Below are 13754 nucleotides of genomic sequence, written 5' to 3' on the forward strand. Positions count from 1 at the left end.
AACGAGGGGAGAAGGGAGCCCTGGAGCCCAAAGAGCCCTGGCATCCCAAAATGGGGAGAGCGAAGAGGGGGAAGCTTTTGGGATTGCTGGGACTGCCGGCAGCCTGGGCAGGGCGGGCACCGAGGAGAAGGGGGACCCCCAATCCAAGCGTGACCCCATGCAGCTGGGACAGGGGGGAACCTCTGAACACCCGAGGGGAGGGACCAGGGACAGGGAACTCCTGGGAGGCTTTTCCAGGGCTGAATCTTGGTGTTTGGGAGGTTTTCATGAAGCACAGATGGCCGGTGACTTGTAGAGATGGACTTGGGCAGAGGGACCTTCAAACTCAACATGCTCATCCCTTGTTTTCCCCAAACCAGGATTTCCCATTGCCAACCCCTGGGAGTCTTTGAGGAAGATGCCCTGGGGCACTGAGGCAGATGAGGAGGAGGTCAGTGCCCCTTTCCCCTCTGTGCTGCTCCATAGCCCAGCCCAGTATGGCCCTGGCTGCAGCACAACCCTGGGGGGATCTCCTTGCCCTTGCCTGTGGCACGGAGGCAAATCCCATCCTGTCCTTGTCCTTCCTCCCCCAGAGCAGGAGCTGAGCATGGAGAGCAGGGAGGACAAATGCCCGCAGCAGAACCTGGTGGAAGAGGCCGTTTTGAGTGGCTCCATGGCGCAGGAAGCCGACGGGGAGGAAAAGCCCTGGAGATGCTGCACGAGGAGGGGCTGCAAATGCAGATGGCAGGAATCTGAGGAGGAAAGAGCCAGCCTGGGCTGGGAAGGTGGCCAGAGATCAAGCTAGAGCTCGGAGCTGGTGCTCCATGAGCAGCTCCAGGATGGGGAGAAGCCCCACACATGTGTGGAGTGTGGGAAGAGCTTCAGGTGGAACTACAAGCTCATCGAGCACCAGAGGACCCACACTGGGGAACGGCCCTACGAGTGTGGGGAGTGTGGGGAGTGTGGGATGAGCTTCAGCCAGAGCTCCCACCTGACCAGCCACCAGAGGACCCATACTGGGGAGAGGCCCTACGAATGTGGGGAGTTTGGCAGAGCTTCAGGCAGAGCTCCAGCCTGATCAGCCACCAGAGAACCCACACTGGAGAATGGCCCCATGAGTGTGGGGAGTGTGGGAAGAGCTTCAAGTGGAGCTGTGACCTGATCAAGCACTGGGGAATCCACACTGGAGAACGGCCCTACAAATGTGGGGAGTGTGGGAAGAGCTTCAGGGGGAGCTCTGACCTGATCAAGCACCAGAGGATCCACACTGGGGAATGACCCTACGAGTGTGAGGAATGTGTGAAGAGCTTTAGGGACCATGACACCCTGATCAGGCACCAAAAGATTCACACTAGGGAGAGGCCTTATGAGTGTTCTGAGTGTGGGAACAGATTTCAGTTCAACTCCCATCTCCTCCTGCACAGTCTGAGTCACACAGAGGAGAGGCCCTTCTTCTGCCCTGAGTGTGGGAAGGGATTTAAGTACAACTGCCAACTCATCACCCACCGGCGCATCCACACAGGGGAGAGACCCTACAAGTGTGGGGCATGTGGGAAGAGCTTCTCACAGAGCTCTCATTTGACCCGACACCAATACAGCCACAGGTAAGGGAAGCCCTGCGAGTCCCCCGAGTGCAGGAAGAGCTTCGTGCTCTGCTCCAGCTCCATCCCCCACTGGAGGAGGCACTTTGGGCACAGCCCTGGTGACCCACATTCCCTGTGATCCATGTTGGGAACACACCTGGCTTCTTATTCTTTTGGTTTGGCCTTAATTTTCTTGTCTTTTCCATCTCTTTGCAGTCCAAAAGTGAAGAGGGATCGATCTTTCACCTCAAAACCACTCAAATCATACTGAAAACAGCTCAATCTTAACACAAAAGGGCTCAATCCTACCTCAAATTGCTTGTTCCCACCTCAAAATCTCAATCCTATGCCAAACTCACTCCATTCCACAGGTACCGGGGTGAGATGGGGTTGGAAGGAGATGGGAGAAATGGGATCCCAATTTGGGAGCGATAGGATAGGATGGGAGCGTAGGAGCGATTGGATGGGGGTTGTGTGGGGCTGGGTGTGTGGGATGTATTTGATAGCAAATAAAACTCTCAGACTTATTGCTTTCTCTCCCGTTCATGTTCAGTCCATTGCAGTTCTGTTTTCAGAGTGCCGCCTCCCAGAGTGCCCCCTCGCAGTTGCTGCCCTTGGCCTGAGCCTGCCCCTTTCCCCTCACGGTTCCCGCCCTTTCCTTGCCCTCTTTCCCCTCACGGTTCTGCCCTTTCCCTGCCCCCTTTCCCCTCATGGTTCCCACCCTTTCCCTGCCCCCTTTGCCCTCATGGTTCGACCTTCGGGAACAGGGAGGGAGGAGGAGGGAGGGAGGGAGGAGGAGGGAGGGAGGAAGAGGCTAAGCGGCAGCAGAAGCAGCTGGAGAAGGGGAGAGGGAACCCTGGAGTCGCCGCAGCCCCGGGAGCATCACCCCCCCCCATCCCACAGGTGCCCGGAGAAGGGGGAGCTCGGCCCAAACCTGCTGGGGGGTGCCTGGGTTTGGGGTTTTATTCAGGGGAAGTTTGGAGCTGGCAGGGCTCCAAAGCCGAGCCACGGATGGCCCTCGGGGGGACATCCGGGGTCCCCAGGAGGTGTTTTTGGAGGGTCCCAGGGCCAGCAGTGGCTGCTCCCAGTATGAGCCCAGTCCCTCCCAGTCATTCCCTATGATGATACAATTTGATCCCAGCACAGTCCCAGTTCTTCCCAATTTCATCCAGTGTGTTCCCAGTTCTCCCAGTGTCCCTAGCATAGCCCTAGGCACTCCCAATATGATCCCAGTCTCTCCCACCAGGTCCCTAGTCCTTCCCACTTGCCTCCAGCGTGTTCCCAGTTCCCTCAGCACATTCCCAGTGGCTCCTAGTCCGGTCCCAGTCAACACCCATATGGCCTCAGACACTCCCAGTATATCCCAGTTGCCCTGGACATTCTCATAGTCATTGCCAGGCACTCCCAGTTACCTTAGGGTGGTTCCCTTGCCCCCTGTTTTATCCCAGTTGCTCCCAGTTCCTCTAATTATGTCCCCCAGCATGGGCCTGGTAGCTCCCAGTAACCCCCAGTCAGGGTCCAATCACACCCACTCTGATCCCAGTATGATTGTAGCCACTCCCAGTATGATCCCAGTCACTTGCAGTCTAATCCCAGTTGCTCTCAGACACTCCCAGTAAGATTTCAGTGCCCCCAGTGTTATCCCAGTTGCTCCCTGTCAATGCCAGCATGACCCCAGTAGCCTCCAGTATGATCCCAGTGTCTCCCTGTCTCTCCTAATTTATCCCAGTTGCTTCCAGCTTGTTCCCAGTCACTCCCACTTCTTCCCAGTTGCTTTCAGCATCATTCCAGTTGCTCCCAGTCAATCCCTCCATGATTCCAGTCCCTCTCAGAGTGATCCCAGTTGGTCCCAGCATGGGCCCAGCTGTTTCCAGTGTGCTTCCATCACTCCCGTATGGTTACAGACACTGCCAGTATGGTCCCAATTGAACTCAGTTGTCCCTGGTATAGTCCCAGTCACTCCCCATATGATCCCAGTTCCTCCCAGCATGGTGTCACTCACTCCCAGTTACCCCCAGTGTGGTCCCAGTTCTCCTCAGCATGGTCCTGGTTGTTCCTGTGTGGTTCCAGTCATTTCAGTATGGTTACATATTGAGAGTTTTTGCAGATTGAGGAGTTTTTGTTAGACAATGGCCATATTCAGCCGAAGCACAATCCAGCCTGCTTGTACTAATGGACAATGGACACATGCACAAACAATGAATAATGGACATATTCAGAAATGGGGTTGGTATATCCTTGAAAGAGATACAGGAAGAAGAGTCATCAGGACTCAGCAAGTTTGTCAGCAAGCTTGGGAAAGTAAGAAAAAAGTAAATAATGGGTGGGTGTCCTGGGTTGACTAAATGATGCTTTTATCCCCAATTGTCTCATTCTGTTTATGCTGAATAATAAGTTTTACACCTTTAAGACTTGTTCCAGAGAGTGAAGGGGGGGAGAGAAGAAGTGGCAGGTTTTTTCAGACACTGCACTCACTCCTCCACATTCCTGCTCTGGACTCTGTTGTCTGTGGATGTACAGACAGCAGGACAGAGCTCTCTTTTGCTTTTAGTTAGTTAGCTAGCTGAGGCAAAGGAGACAAAGAAGTTCCCTGGACTGTGGGGTTTTTTCCCTTTTCTTTGGAGCTGTTCAAACCTGCTCTGGACTGAACACCAGAAGAGCACCGGCAGCTACACGTATGGCCACTGAGCCAGGCCTGGCCTGCGACACTTCCAGCACCAGAGGGACTGATCAGAGACTGAGTGAGCTGAGCTGCAACCCAGGGAGGGGACTTTCTCAGTTTGTCATCTCTTTTGGAGCAGGAAGGGGTTTTATTGTTTAATATTGTTTAGGTTTTATTGTTTAATGAACAGGTTTTTCCACCTTTCTCCAAGGAGGTATTTTCTCCAGGACCGATTAGGGGAAGGGGCTGATTTAATCTGCTTTCCTACTGGAGCCCCTTTGGGATTCTCTTCCAAATTTGAACCAGGACAAATATATCTATTGGTGCCCAATGCGTGGCTCAAGAAGGTGGAGAAAAGCTCTATTGATTGTATGTTGGTTGTGCTCACTCTCTAGTGAGTTAAAGCAGTCAGTAGCCATGTTGCTTGAATTCCTAATGTCTCTTGGGGTGGAGGCCTTCACGTGGTTCTGGTCTCTAGAGCTTTTTGAGGTTTCAATACCTTTCTGGTCACTAGGATTGTTGTCCATAACCCGTAATTTTTATGGTAGTGCGGCACGAATTGGAATAGCTGTTGTGCTGGCCTTGGTGATAATGATTTATAGAGCATTTACAAAGATACTGGAGTCAGTTTATGATATTTATGGTTTACGGTTTCTTTGTCCTACCCTGCATCCCAGTTCCAGTAGTATGTTTTGGGAATTTATTAGTAATTGCACCCAGTTTGTTAGAGGAGGAGCAGGGAATGAGGCTTTCCAGCCTTTCCTTTCCTTCTTCTCCTTTGAATCTGTTATGTCACTTTTTGAGAATGTTCAGTTTCCCCTGAATGTTAAAGAGACCATCTTTCTGGTATTTAATCTGGTATTTAATCAAACTTCCTCTATATGGTCTGCAGCTTCTCTAGAATGAGGGCTGAGATATCCAGAGGAGTTGGTGAGACCATTGACCCAGAAGCAGATGCAGGCATGAAAAATCCTAAGTGGTGTGGAGAATAGGAAAATACAGGCTAAACCCTGAAGGAATTTTCTCATCCTGTAGACTGGGATTTTCCACGGGAACAAATTCAGAACCCAGCTGAGGTGGGGAAATACCTAAAAACAAAGTGCCATGATCATTCTAAAGAGAAAAGGCTCATTGCAATAAGCTGGGTCCTGGCCTATGCTTATCCCACTCTGTTAGATACTGTCGGGCAGCAGACAGAGGCAGGGGGGCAGGGAGATAAATCAGCAGCTATCCCAGTCAGGCTACAGCTAACAGCCCAGGCTCAAAGCCAGCAGCTAAACCAGATAGTGAGCCTAAGCCAGCAGCTAAACCAGACAATAAGCCTCAACCAATGGCTGTTGCTACCAGCACTAGAAGTGGGAAATGCACGGACAAGACCGATCGACCAGTGGAGGCACGGACAAGACCGATCGACCAGTGGAGGATGATGATGATGATGATGATGATGATGATGATGATGATGATGATGATGATGATGATGCAGCAGGAGAAGGACCCTCAATGCCTCCTGACATAAAATCAGGAGTCAAACCAGCAGGTGCAAGATCAGAAGCCAATATTGAGTCCTTTTCTCTGAAGGACCTTTGTGGCCTACAGAAGGATTACACCCAATGACCTGATGAATCCATAATTAGTTGGTTAGTCCATCTCTGGGATGCTGCAGGTGAGGCTACAATTCTGGACAGCACTGAAGCCAGGCATTTGGGATCCCTGTCACAGGATCCTGTCATTGACCAAGGAATGGTGAGGGGGACTACTCCACACAGCCTCTGGGCACGGGTCTTGGAAAATGTAGCACAAAGATACCTATGTGCAGATGATCTCTATATGCAACAAACCCAGTGGAAGACCATAAAGCAAGTGATCCAACACCTGAGAGAAATGGCAGTGGCAGAGATTATCTTCTTAGATGATGTAACAACTAGGAACCCAGACTTGATACCATGCAGGTCTGTGATGTGGCGGAAACTTGTACGACTTGTGCCACACGAATATGCTTCTGCCTCAGCCATCATGAAGTGGGATGAGAGGGATGAGACTGTGCTGGATATGGCAAAGAAGCTCCGAGCATATGCAGATGCTGTGCATGGCCCAACACATGCCAGAATCGCAGCAGTAGAAACATGTCTGCAGAAATTAGAGGACAAGATAGAGGAGAATCATAAGAAATTCAGAGAGGAGATTAAAGAAGACCTTCTCCAAATCTCAGCAGTACAGATCAGAGGTTCTGGTAGCCAACACAGATGTTACCCAGATGGCAAGAGAAGGTACACCCCATGAGCTGAGCTGTGGTTCTACCTGTGTGATAGTGGAGAAAACATGAGGAGATGGGATGGAAAATCTACTGCTGCTCTGGCACAAGGGGTGCATGAACTGAAGGAAGCCACCAGAAGGAAAGCAGCTCCAGTTGCCCACAGCCGAACTGCCAGGTATGATGATGATGATGATGACATCCAAGGAACATCCAAGAAGGAACATCCAAGACATATGCCCAGGGAAAGAAAGATAAGCAGGCTTAGAGGGGCCCCGCCTCTAGCCAGGTAGAGGCTAGGGAAAACTGTGTTTTCTGGTCTGTGTGGATTCGTTGGCCTGGCACATCGGAACCACAAGAGTATAAAGCTTTGGTAGATACTGGTGTGCAATGCACATTAATCCCATCGAGACATGTGGAGACAGAGTCTGTTTCTATTGCTGGTGTGACAGGGGGATCCCAGGATTTCACTGTGGTGGAAGCTGATGTGAGCCTGACTGGGAATGAGTGGAAGAAACATCCTATTGTGACTGGCCCAGAGGCCCCATGTATTTTGGGCATAGACTTCCTCCAAACTGGGTATTTCAAAGACACAAAAGGACTCAAGTGGGCATTTGGGATAGCAGCTGTAGTGACAGAGGGCATCCAGCAAATGAACACCTTGCCTGGACTGTCTGAGAATCCATCTGCAGTAGGAGTCCTGATGGGAGAAGAGCAATAGGTGCCAATTGCCACTTCCATAGTGCATCGACGACAGTACAAGAACCACTCGAGATGCTGTGATGCCCATCCATAAGATGATCCAAGAGCTGGAGAGCCAAGGGGTGGTCAGCAAGACTCACTCACCCTTCAACAGCCCCACTTGGCCTGTGCACAAGTCTGACAGAGAATGGAGATTGACTGTGGACTCTCGTGGCTTGAATGAAGTGACTCCACCGCTGAGCGCTGCTGGCTGCTGTGCTGGACATGCTGGAACTCCAGTACGAGCTGGAGTCCAAGGCAGCAAAGTGGTACTCCACTGCTGACATTGCTAACGCGTTTGTCTCCATTCCTCTGGCAGCAGAATGCAGGCCTCAGTTTGCTTTCACCTGGAGGGGCGTGCAGTGCACCTGGAACCAACTGCCCCAGGGGTGGAAGCACAGCCCCACCATCTGCAATTGGACTGATCCAGGCTGCACTGGAAAAGGGTGAGGCTCCAGAACACCTGCAGTACATGGATGACATCATTGTGTGGGGGAACACAGCAATGGAAGTATTTGAGAAAGGAGAGAGGATCATCACGATTCTGCTAGAAGCCAGCTTTGACATCAAGAAGAGAAAAGTCAAGGGATCTGCTCAAGAAATCCAGTTCCTGGGAGTGAAGTGCCAAGAGAGACGGAGTCAGATTCCCACTGAGGTCATCAACAATGTTGGAAAAGAAATGAAATTTAGCAAAATATTTAATTATAGTGAGTTGTGTGTGAACTGGTTTGTTAAAAAGTAGTTTTGTAGCCGTTGAAAGTGTGTGTTGGGTTTTGTGTGTTACCTAGCAGGTAGTCTTAGAGATTTAATAAATAATTAAACTAGTGCAAGAAGGTAAGAATGCTAAACTGTCTAGAGGCAGCATACAATGCTCTTAGAATAAGATAAGCAGAGGATTAATGATCTTATTTGTGAACCAAGGAATGTATCACAAGGGGTCTGTGACCAGGCAAGGGGAACGGGGAAACTGTTCCTTGGAGACTTTGTTGTGAATTGCATGTATAAGAGGGAAGCACCCATACGCGAATTCGGGGGCTCGGACTTTGGGACGTGAGTCCCCCAGTTCCCCGGGCCCTTAATAAAGCACCCACAAAATTTATCCGAGTTTTGTGTCATTTATCAATCGGGCAACAGTTTTCTGGCGACCGCGGCAGGACTCCAAGGGCTGCTGGGGCGGTTCGCGTCCCGATCCACTCCAAGCCGGCACCGAGCACTTCTTGGGGAGTCATCGGTCGTGACCGACACCCCGCGCCTGTTGGACAACTGCCAAGGTAAGCCCGAAGGTGCTTTATATTGGAAAAAGGTGATAATTGGATTTGGATTTGGTGGTTGGTAAAAAAAGCCTAGGCTCCGGCCATAAGACGTCTAAGGACGCAGGAGCGGAACTCGCCTCCTGTTTGTTTTAGGGAAGGACGGCGAGAAGGTATATTGGTTTAAGGTATATTGGTTTATTGGGATTAATAGTAGAATTAAAGGTTGTAATATGATGTCTTTTAAAACTTTTAAAACCTTAGTGCAAGCCAATGGTAAAATACCTGGAAATACACCATTAGGTTGTATATTGAAACGGTGGAAAAGTGAAGGGTATTATCAAGAATTGGATAAAAGTAAAATGATAGATTATTGTAACCATTGGTGGCCTGAATATGAGATTGGGGAAGCGGGATGGCCGGTGAATGGTACACTGGAATTGGGGATAATGGAATCTTTGATGCAATTTTTAAGGAGGAATGAGAAATGGGATGAAATACCATATTTGGATTTGTTTTTCGTTTTATATCGGAAAGAGGAATGGCAAAAGGAATGTGGTATCTTGGTTTTAGAAGTGAATGATGAAAGGGAGTGTGTGGGATGTAAAGAAAGAAAGGAGCGTAATTTGTATCCTTCAGTCGAGGAAGATTTGTCTTATTGTAGAGCACTTCCAAGGGTTCCGGTTGCTCCTAATGTGCCCCCTGCTCCCCCTGCGGATATAGCTATAAAAACGGGATCTAGTGAGAGTGATAGTGATGGTGGTGATGGTGAAAAGAATGAGAGTGTTAAAAGAACTCCGTTAGCAGGGCGGACTCGCAAGGGAAGGAAGGGGCAGAAGGGGCCACAGTTAATTGCGCCATTGAGGGAAGCTGTGGGACCACAGGGAGAAAGGATACTTATAAAGGTGCCTTTCTCCCCCGGAGATTTGGTAATATGGAAGCAATCAGCGGGGAGTTATCGGGAGGATCCTGAAAGGGTGGCAAGGGTGGTTAAAATGGTAATAAAGACTCAGAATCCAGACTGGAATGATTTACAGGTATTATTAGATACTATAATGGATTCCACGGAAAAGGAAATGGTTATTAGAGCCACTAGAGAAAAGGCTCGTGAGGAAATTCGGTTGAGACAACTAAATGAGACAGTTGATGAATTGGTACCAAGTGAGGAACCTAAGTGGGACCCAAACTCTACGGGAGGAATAAGGGCTGTAAAACGATATCAGGAATTGTTGGTGGAAGGAATTAGGACAGGAATACCTAAGACTATGAACTGGTCTAAGTTGTATTCAGTCAAGCAGGACAAGAATGAGTCTCCGTCTGCCTTTTTAGAACGATTAAAAGACATGGCTCGGAAGTTTACTAATTTAGATGTAGAGGATCAATCAGGAAAACTTCAATTGGCATTGTTGTTTATGGGGCAATCACAAGAGGATATTAGGAAAAAGTTACAAAAGCTGGAAGGAGAGGATACTAGAAGTTTGGATAAAATGCTGGAGGTAGCGTGGAAGGTATACAACAACAGGGAAAAAGAAACTGCAAAAAGACAACAAGCTAGTATTCTGGCTGTAATGCAGCAGGCAGGGGCAGGAGGAAGACCCATTAGGGGTCGAGGTCGGGGAGGAGCTAATCACGGACAGAGGGGGTTGCCAAGAGGTCGGGGAGGATTTGGGTTTGCACCTAACATGGGGAGGTTGGATCCAAACCAGTGTGCCTTTTGCCGACAATTGGGACACTGGAAAAATGAATGCCCGGTTAGAGGAGGTATGGGCATGGGAAACATGGGATTAAGGACAGGTCCAATGGGGAATGCCCCTGTGGGAGGATTTACGGGAGGACCAGGAGAAGTCGCTCAAGCACTAGTTTTGGGAAACTATCAGAATCAAAGCTGACTAGAAAAGGATTTAAGGGTAGTTTTAGAAATAGATGGAAAGGATCAAGAATTTATGGTAGACACTGGAGCTACTTATTCTGTACTCAATAGACGATTGGGACCTTTGAGTGACACAACGGTACAGGTGGTGGGGGCAACAGGGAAGCTAGAGGAACAACCATTTTTACAACCTTTAAATCTTAGGTTTGGGGGGAAGGAATTAGATCACCAATTTTTGTATATGCCAAACTGCCCCACACCCCTTCTTGGCAGAGACCTGTTGTCCCGACTTAATGTGAAAATAATATTTGAAGGGGGAAGGGTGAAATTGGAAATACCTGAGGAACAAATAGCAGGCATTTTTGTGATCAAGGAAGTGGATGCCTCTCCTATTCCAGAAGAAATTGAGCAGGCTGTAGTACCCTGGGTATGGGAGTCAGGGGTCCCCGGAAAATCTAAAGCTGCGCAGCCAGTAAAGGTGGAACTAAAGGAAGGGGCCCGACCAGTGAGGATAAAGTAATACCCCTTGAAGCTTGAGGCAAGGAGGGGAGTAGCCCCGTTAATTAAACAATTTTTGGCTCAAGGAATATTACAGGAATGTGAATCGGAGTATAATACTCCAATTTTTCCAGTAAAGAAACCTAATGGTAAGTACCGTTTGGTACAGGACTTAAGGGCTATTAATGAAATAGTGAAAGACATACATCCAGTTGTTGCTAATCCTTATACTTTGTTAACATCTGTATCAGAGGAGTTTAAATGGTTCTCAGTGATTGACCTTAAAGATGCCTTCTTCTGCATCCCACTGGCAATAGAGAGTAGGAAATATTTTGCCTTCGAGTGGGAGAGTCCTGATTTTGGGAGAAAGAAGCAGCTTATGTGGACGAGACTCCCACAGGGATTTAAATGCTCCCCTACTATTTTTGGAAACCAACTGGCCAAGGAGCTGGAGGAATGGAAGATAACCCAGGTAACAATATCCCCATCCTTGTATGTAGTCCTGCAGTACGTGGACGACATTTTTCTGGCTACTAAGGAAAGGGAAATGTGCGTGGAATTAACAATTAAATTACTCAACATGCTTGGCCAAGCAGGGTATCGGGTTTCTAAGGAAAAAGCTCAATTGGTCAAAAATAGCGTTATTTACCTCGGTTGTGAGATCACACAAGGGCAGAGACGTTTGGGAGTAAACCGAATAGAGGCAATATGTGCTATTCCTTTGCCTCGTAACCATCAGGAATTGAGATCTTTTCTAGGAATGGTGGGATGGTGTCGACTGTGGATCATGAATTTCGGTCTCCTAGCCAAGCCACTATATGAGGCCTTGAAGCAGCATCGGTTGGAGTGGACGACACAGCAAAAGAAGGCCTTCCAGGAATTGAAGCAGGCACTAAAGGAGGCCCCAGCCCTAGGACTCCCTGACGTGACCAAGGAATTCCAGTTGTACATGAATGAGAGGCAAAAACTGGCATTGGGGGTCCTCACCCAGAAGGTGGGATCCTGGAAGAGGCCAGTGGGATACTTCTCTAAACAACTGGATTCGGTAAGTTCCGGGTGGCCCTCGTGTTTACAAGCCGTGGCGGCAACAATAATTCTTATTCAAGAGGCCCGGAAATTGACTTTGGGGGCAAAAATGAAAGTGTTTGTTCCCCATATGGTCATGGCCGTTTTGGAGCAAAAGGGGGGTCACTGGCTATCATCCAGTCGAATGTTGCAATACCAGGCCATCCTGAGAGAACAGGATGATATTGAAATAAGGACTACTAATCATGTTAATCCAGCAGAGTTTTTACGCAGTGACCAGGAGGCTGGGGGACTGGTGCATGATTGTGTAGAGGTAATTGAACAAGTATATGCCAGCAGACCCGACCTAAAGGATGAACCATTGGAAGAACCTGAATGGGAACTATACACTGATGGATCCAGTTTTGTCGAGAATGGGATTCGCTATGCTGGGTATGCAGTGGTAACATTGGATCAGGTAATAGAGGCAAAGGCTTTGTTACCTGGAACTTCGGCCCAGAAGGCAGAGGTGATTGGACTCACCAGAGCCCTGTATTTGAGCAAGGACAAAAGGGTTAATATCTGGACAGATTCTAAATATGCCTTTGGTGTGGTTCATGTACATGGGGCGTTATGGAAGGAAAGGGGGCTTTTGAATTCACAGGGAACCAACATCAAGCACTGGGAAGAAGTGCTACAGCTACTGGATGCGGTACACAGTCCCAAAGCAGTTGCAGTAATGCATGTTAGAGGACATCAGACTGCGGAAGGAGATGTTTACAGAGGAAATCGATTTGCTGATGTTACAGCTCGGCAAGTGGCACGGGAAGTATGGACTCAAATGGCATTGGTACCGGTAAGAACAAATCTGGCTACCCCATACCTGAATCAGGAGCCCAAATATTCAATAGAAGATGGAAAACTAATAAACTTGCTAGGGGCACAGAAGAATCAACTTGGGTGGTACGTTACACCAATGGGACAAATAGTGGTACCTACCCGCATAATGAAATTTATTTTGGAATCAGAACATAATAAATGTCATTGGGGGGCAGAAGTATTGGTAAAATTTTTGAAGAATGAGATAATCTCTAATCAGATGTTAACAATGGCAAAAAGAGTTAATGCAATGTGCCCAGTATGTTTGAAAAATAATCCAGTAGTTAGGAGACAAATACAAATGGGAAAGTTGCAAGTCGGGCCACAACCAGGAGATTACTGGCAAGTTGATTTTTCTGAATTGCCTAGGGCACAGGGATACAGATACTTGTTAGTGTATGTATGTACATTCTCAGGGTGGCCGGAAGCTTTTCCATGTAGAACTAATCAGGCTAAGGAGGTGGTCAAAACCTTGTTAAAAGAAATAATACCAAGATTTGGAGTACCTTTAGGATTGTCATCAGATAGGGGTCCGCATTTTATAGCCAGGGTAGTGAAGGAATTAGCACGAATGTTAGATATAACCTGGAATTTGCATACCCCCTGGAGACCTCAGTCTAGTGGGCAGGTGGAAAGGATGAATCAAACCCTGAAAGGACAAATCAAAAAGATTTGCCAGGAAGCTAAACTGCACTGGCCTCAAGCTTTGCCTTTGGCCCTACTCAGGATTCGAATTAAACCAAGGAAATTGAAAGGGAAGCACAGCATAATTGGATAGGAGCAGTATTTGATTCTTTGGGGCTTCACCTGTCTGGCTGGATTACGTCTGCTATACAGTATGTACTAATGTTTTTAGTATTTTTAGTGACTATATGGATTGTACATAGATGCCTCTTAGGTGTGATCGAAAAGGAAAGGAGGCGATCTCTCCGGTTGCTGAAGGCGATGACCCGTGGGCGGCAGAATGAAGAACACTCCCCACCTCGTTATGAAAATGTTACTGTCAATACTGTTGATTGAGCATCCTTGCAGCAGG

The 13754-nt window shown here is 48.4% G+C and overlaps 1 pseudogene; it reads left to right on the forward strand.

Annotated features, from left to right (window-relative positions):
* Nucleotides 1-823: 823 nt before the first annotated feature.
* LOC131569699 (zinc finger protein 665-like) overlaps nucleotides 824-13754 on the forward strand; it is a 129942-nt pseudogene continuing 117011 nt past the window's right edge.

This window comes from Ammospiza caudacuta, chromosome 31 (assembly GCF_027887145.1).
Source record: "Ammospiza caudacuta isolate bAmmCau1 chromosome 31, bAmmCau1.pri, whole genome shotgun sequence".
Classification (NCBI taxonomy): Eukaryota; Metazoa; Chordata; class Aves; order Passeriformes; family Passerellidae; genus Ammospiza; species Ammospiza caudacuta.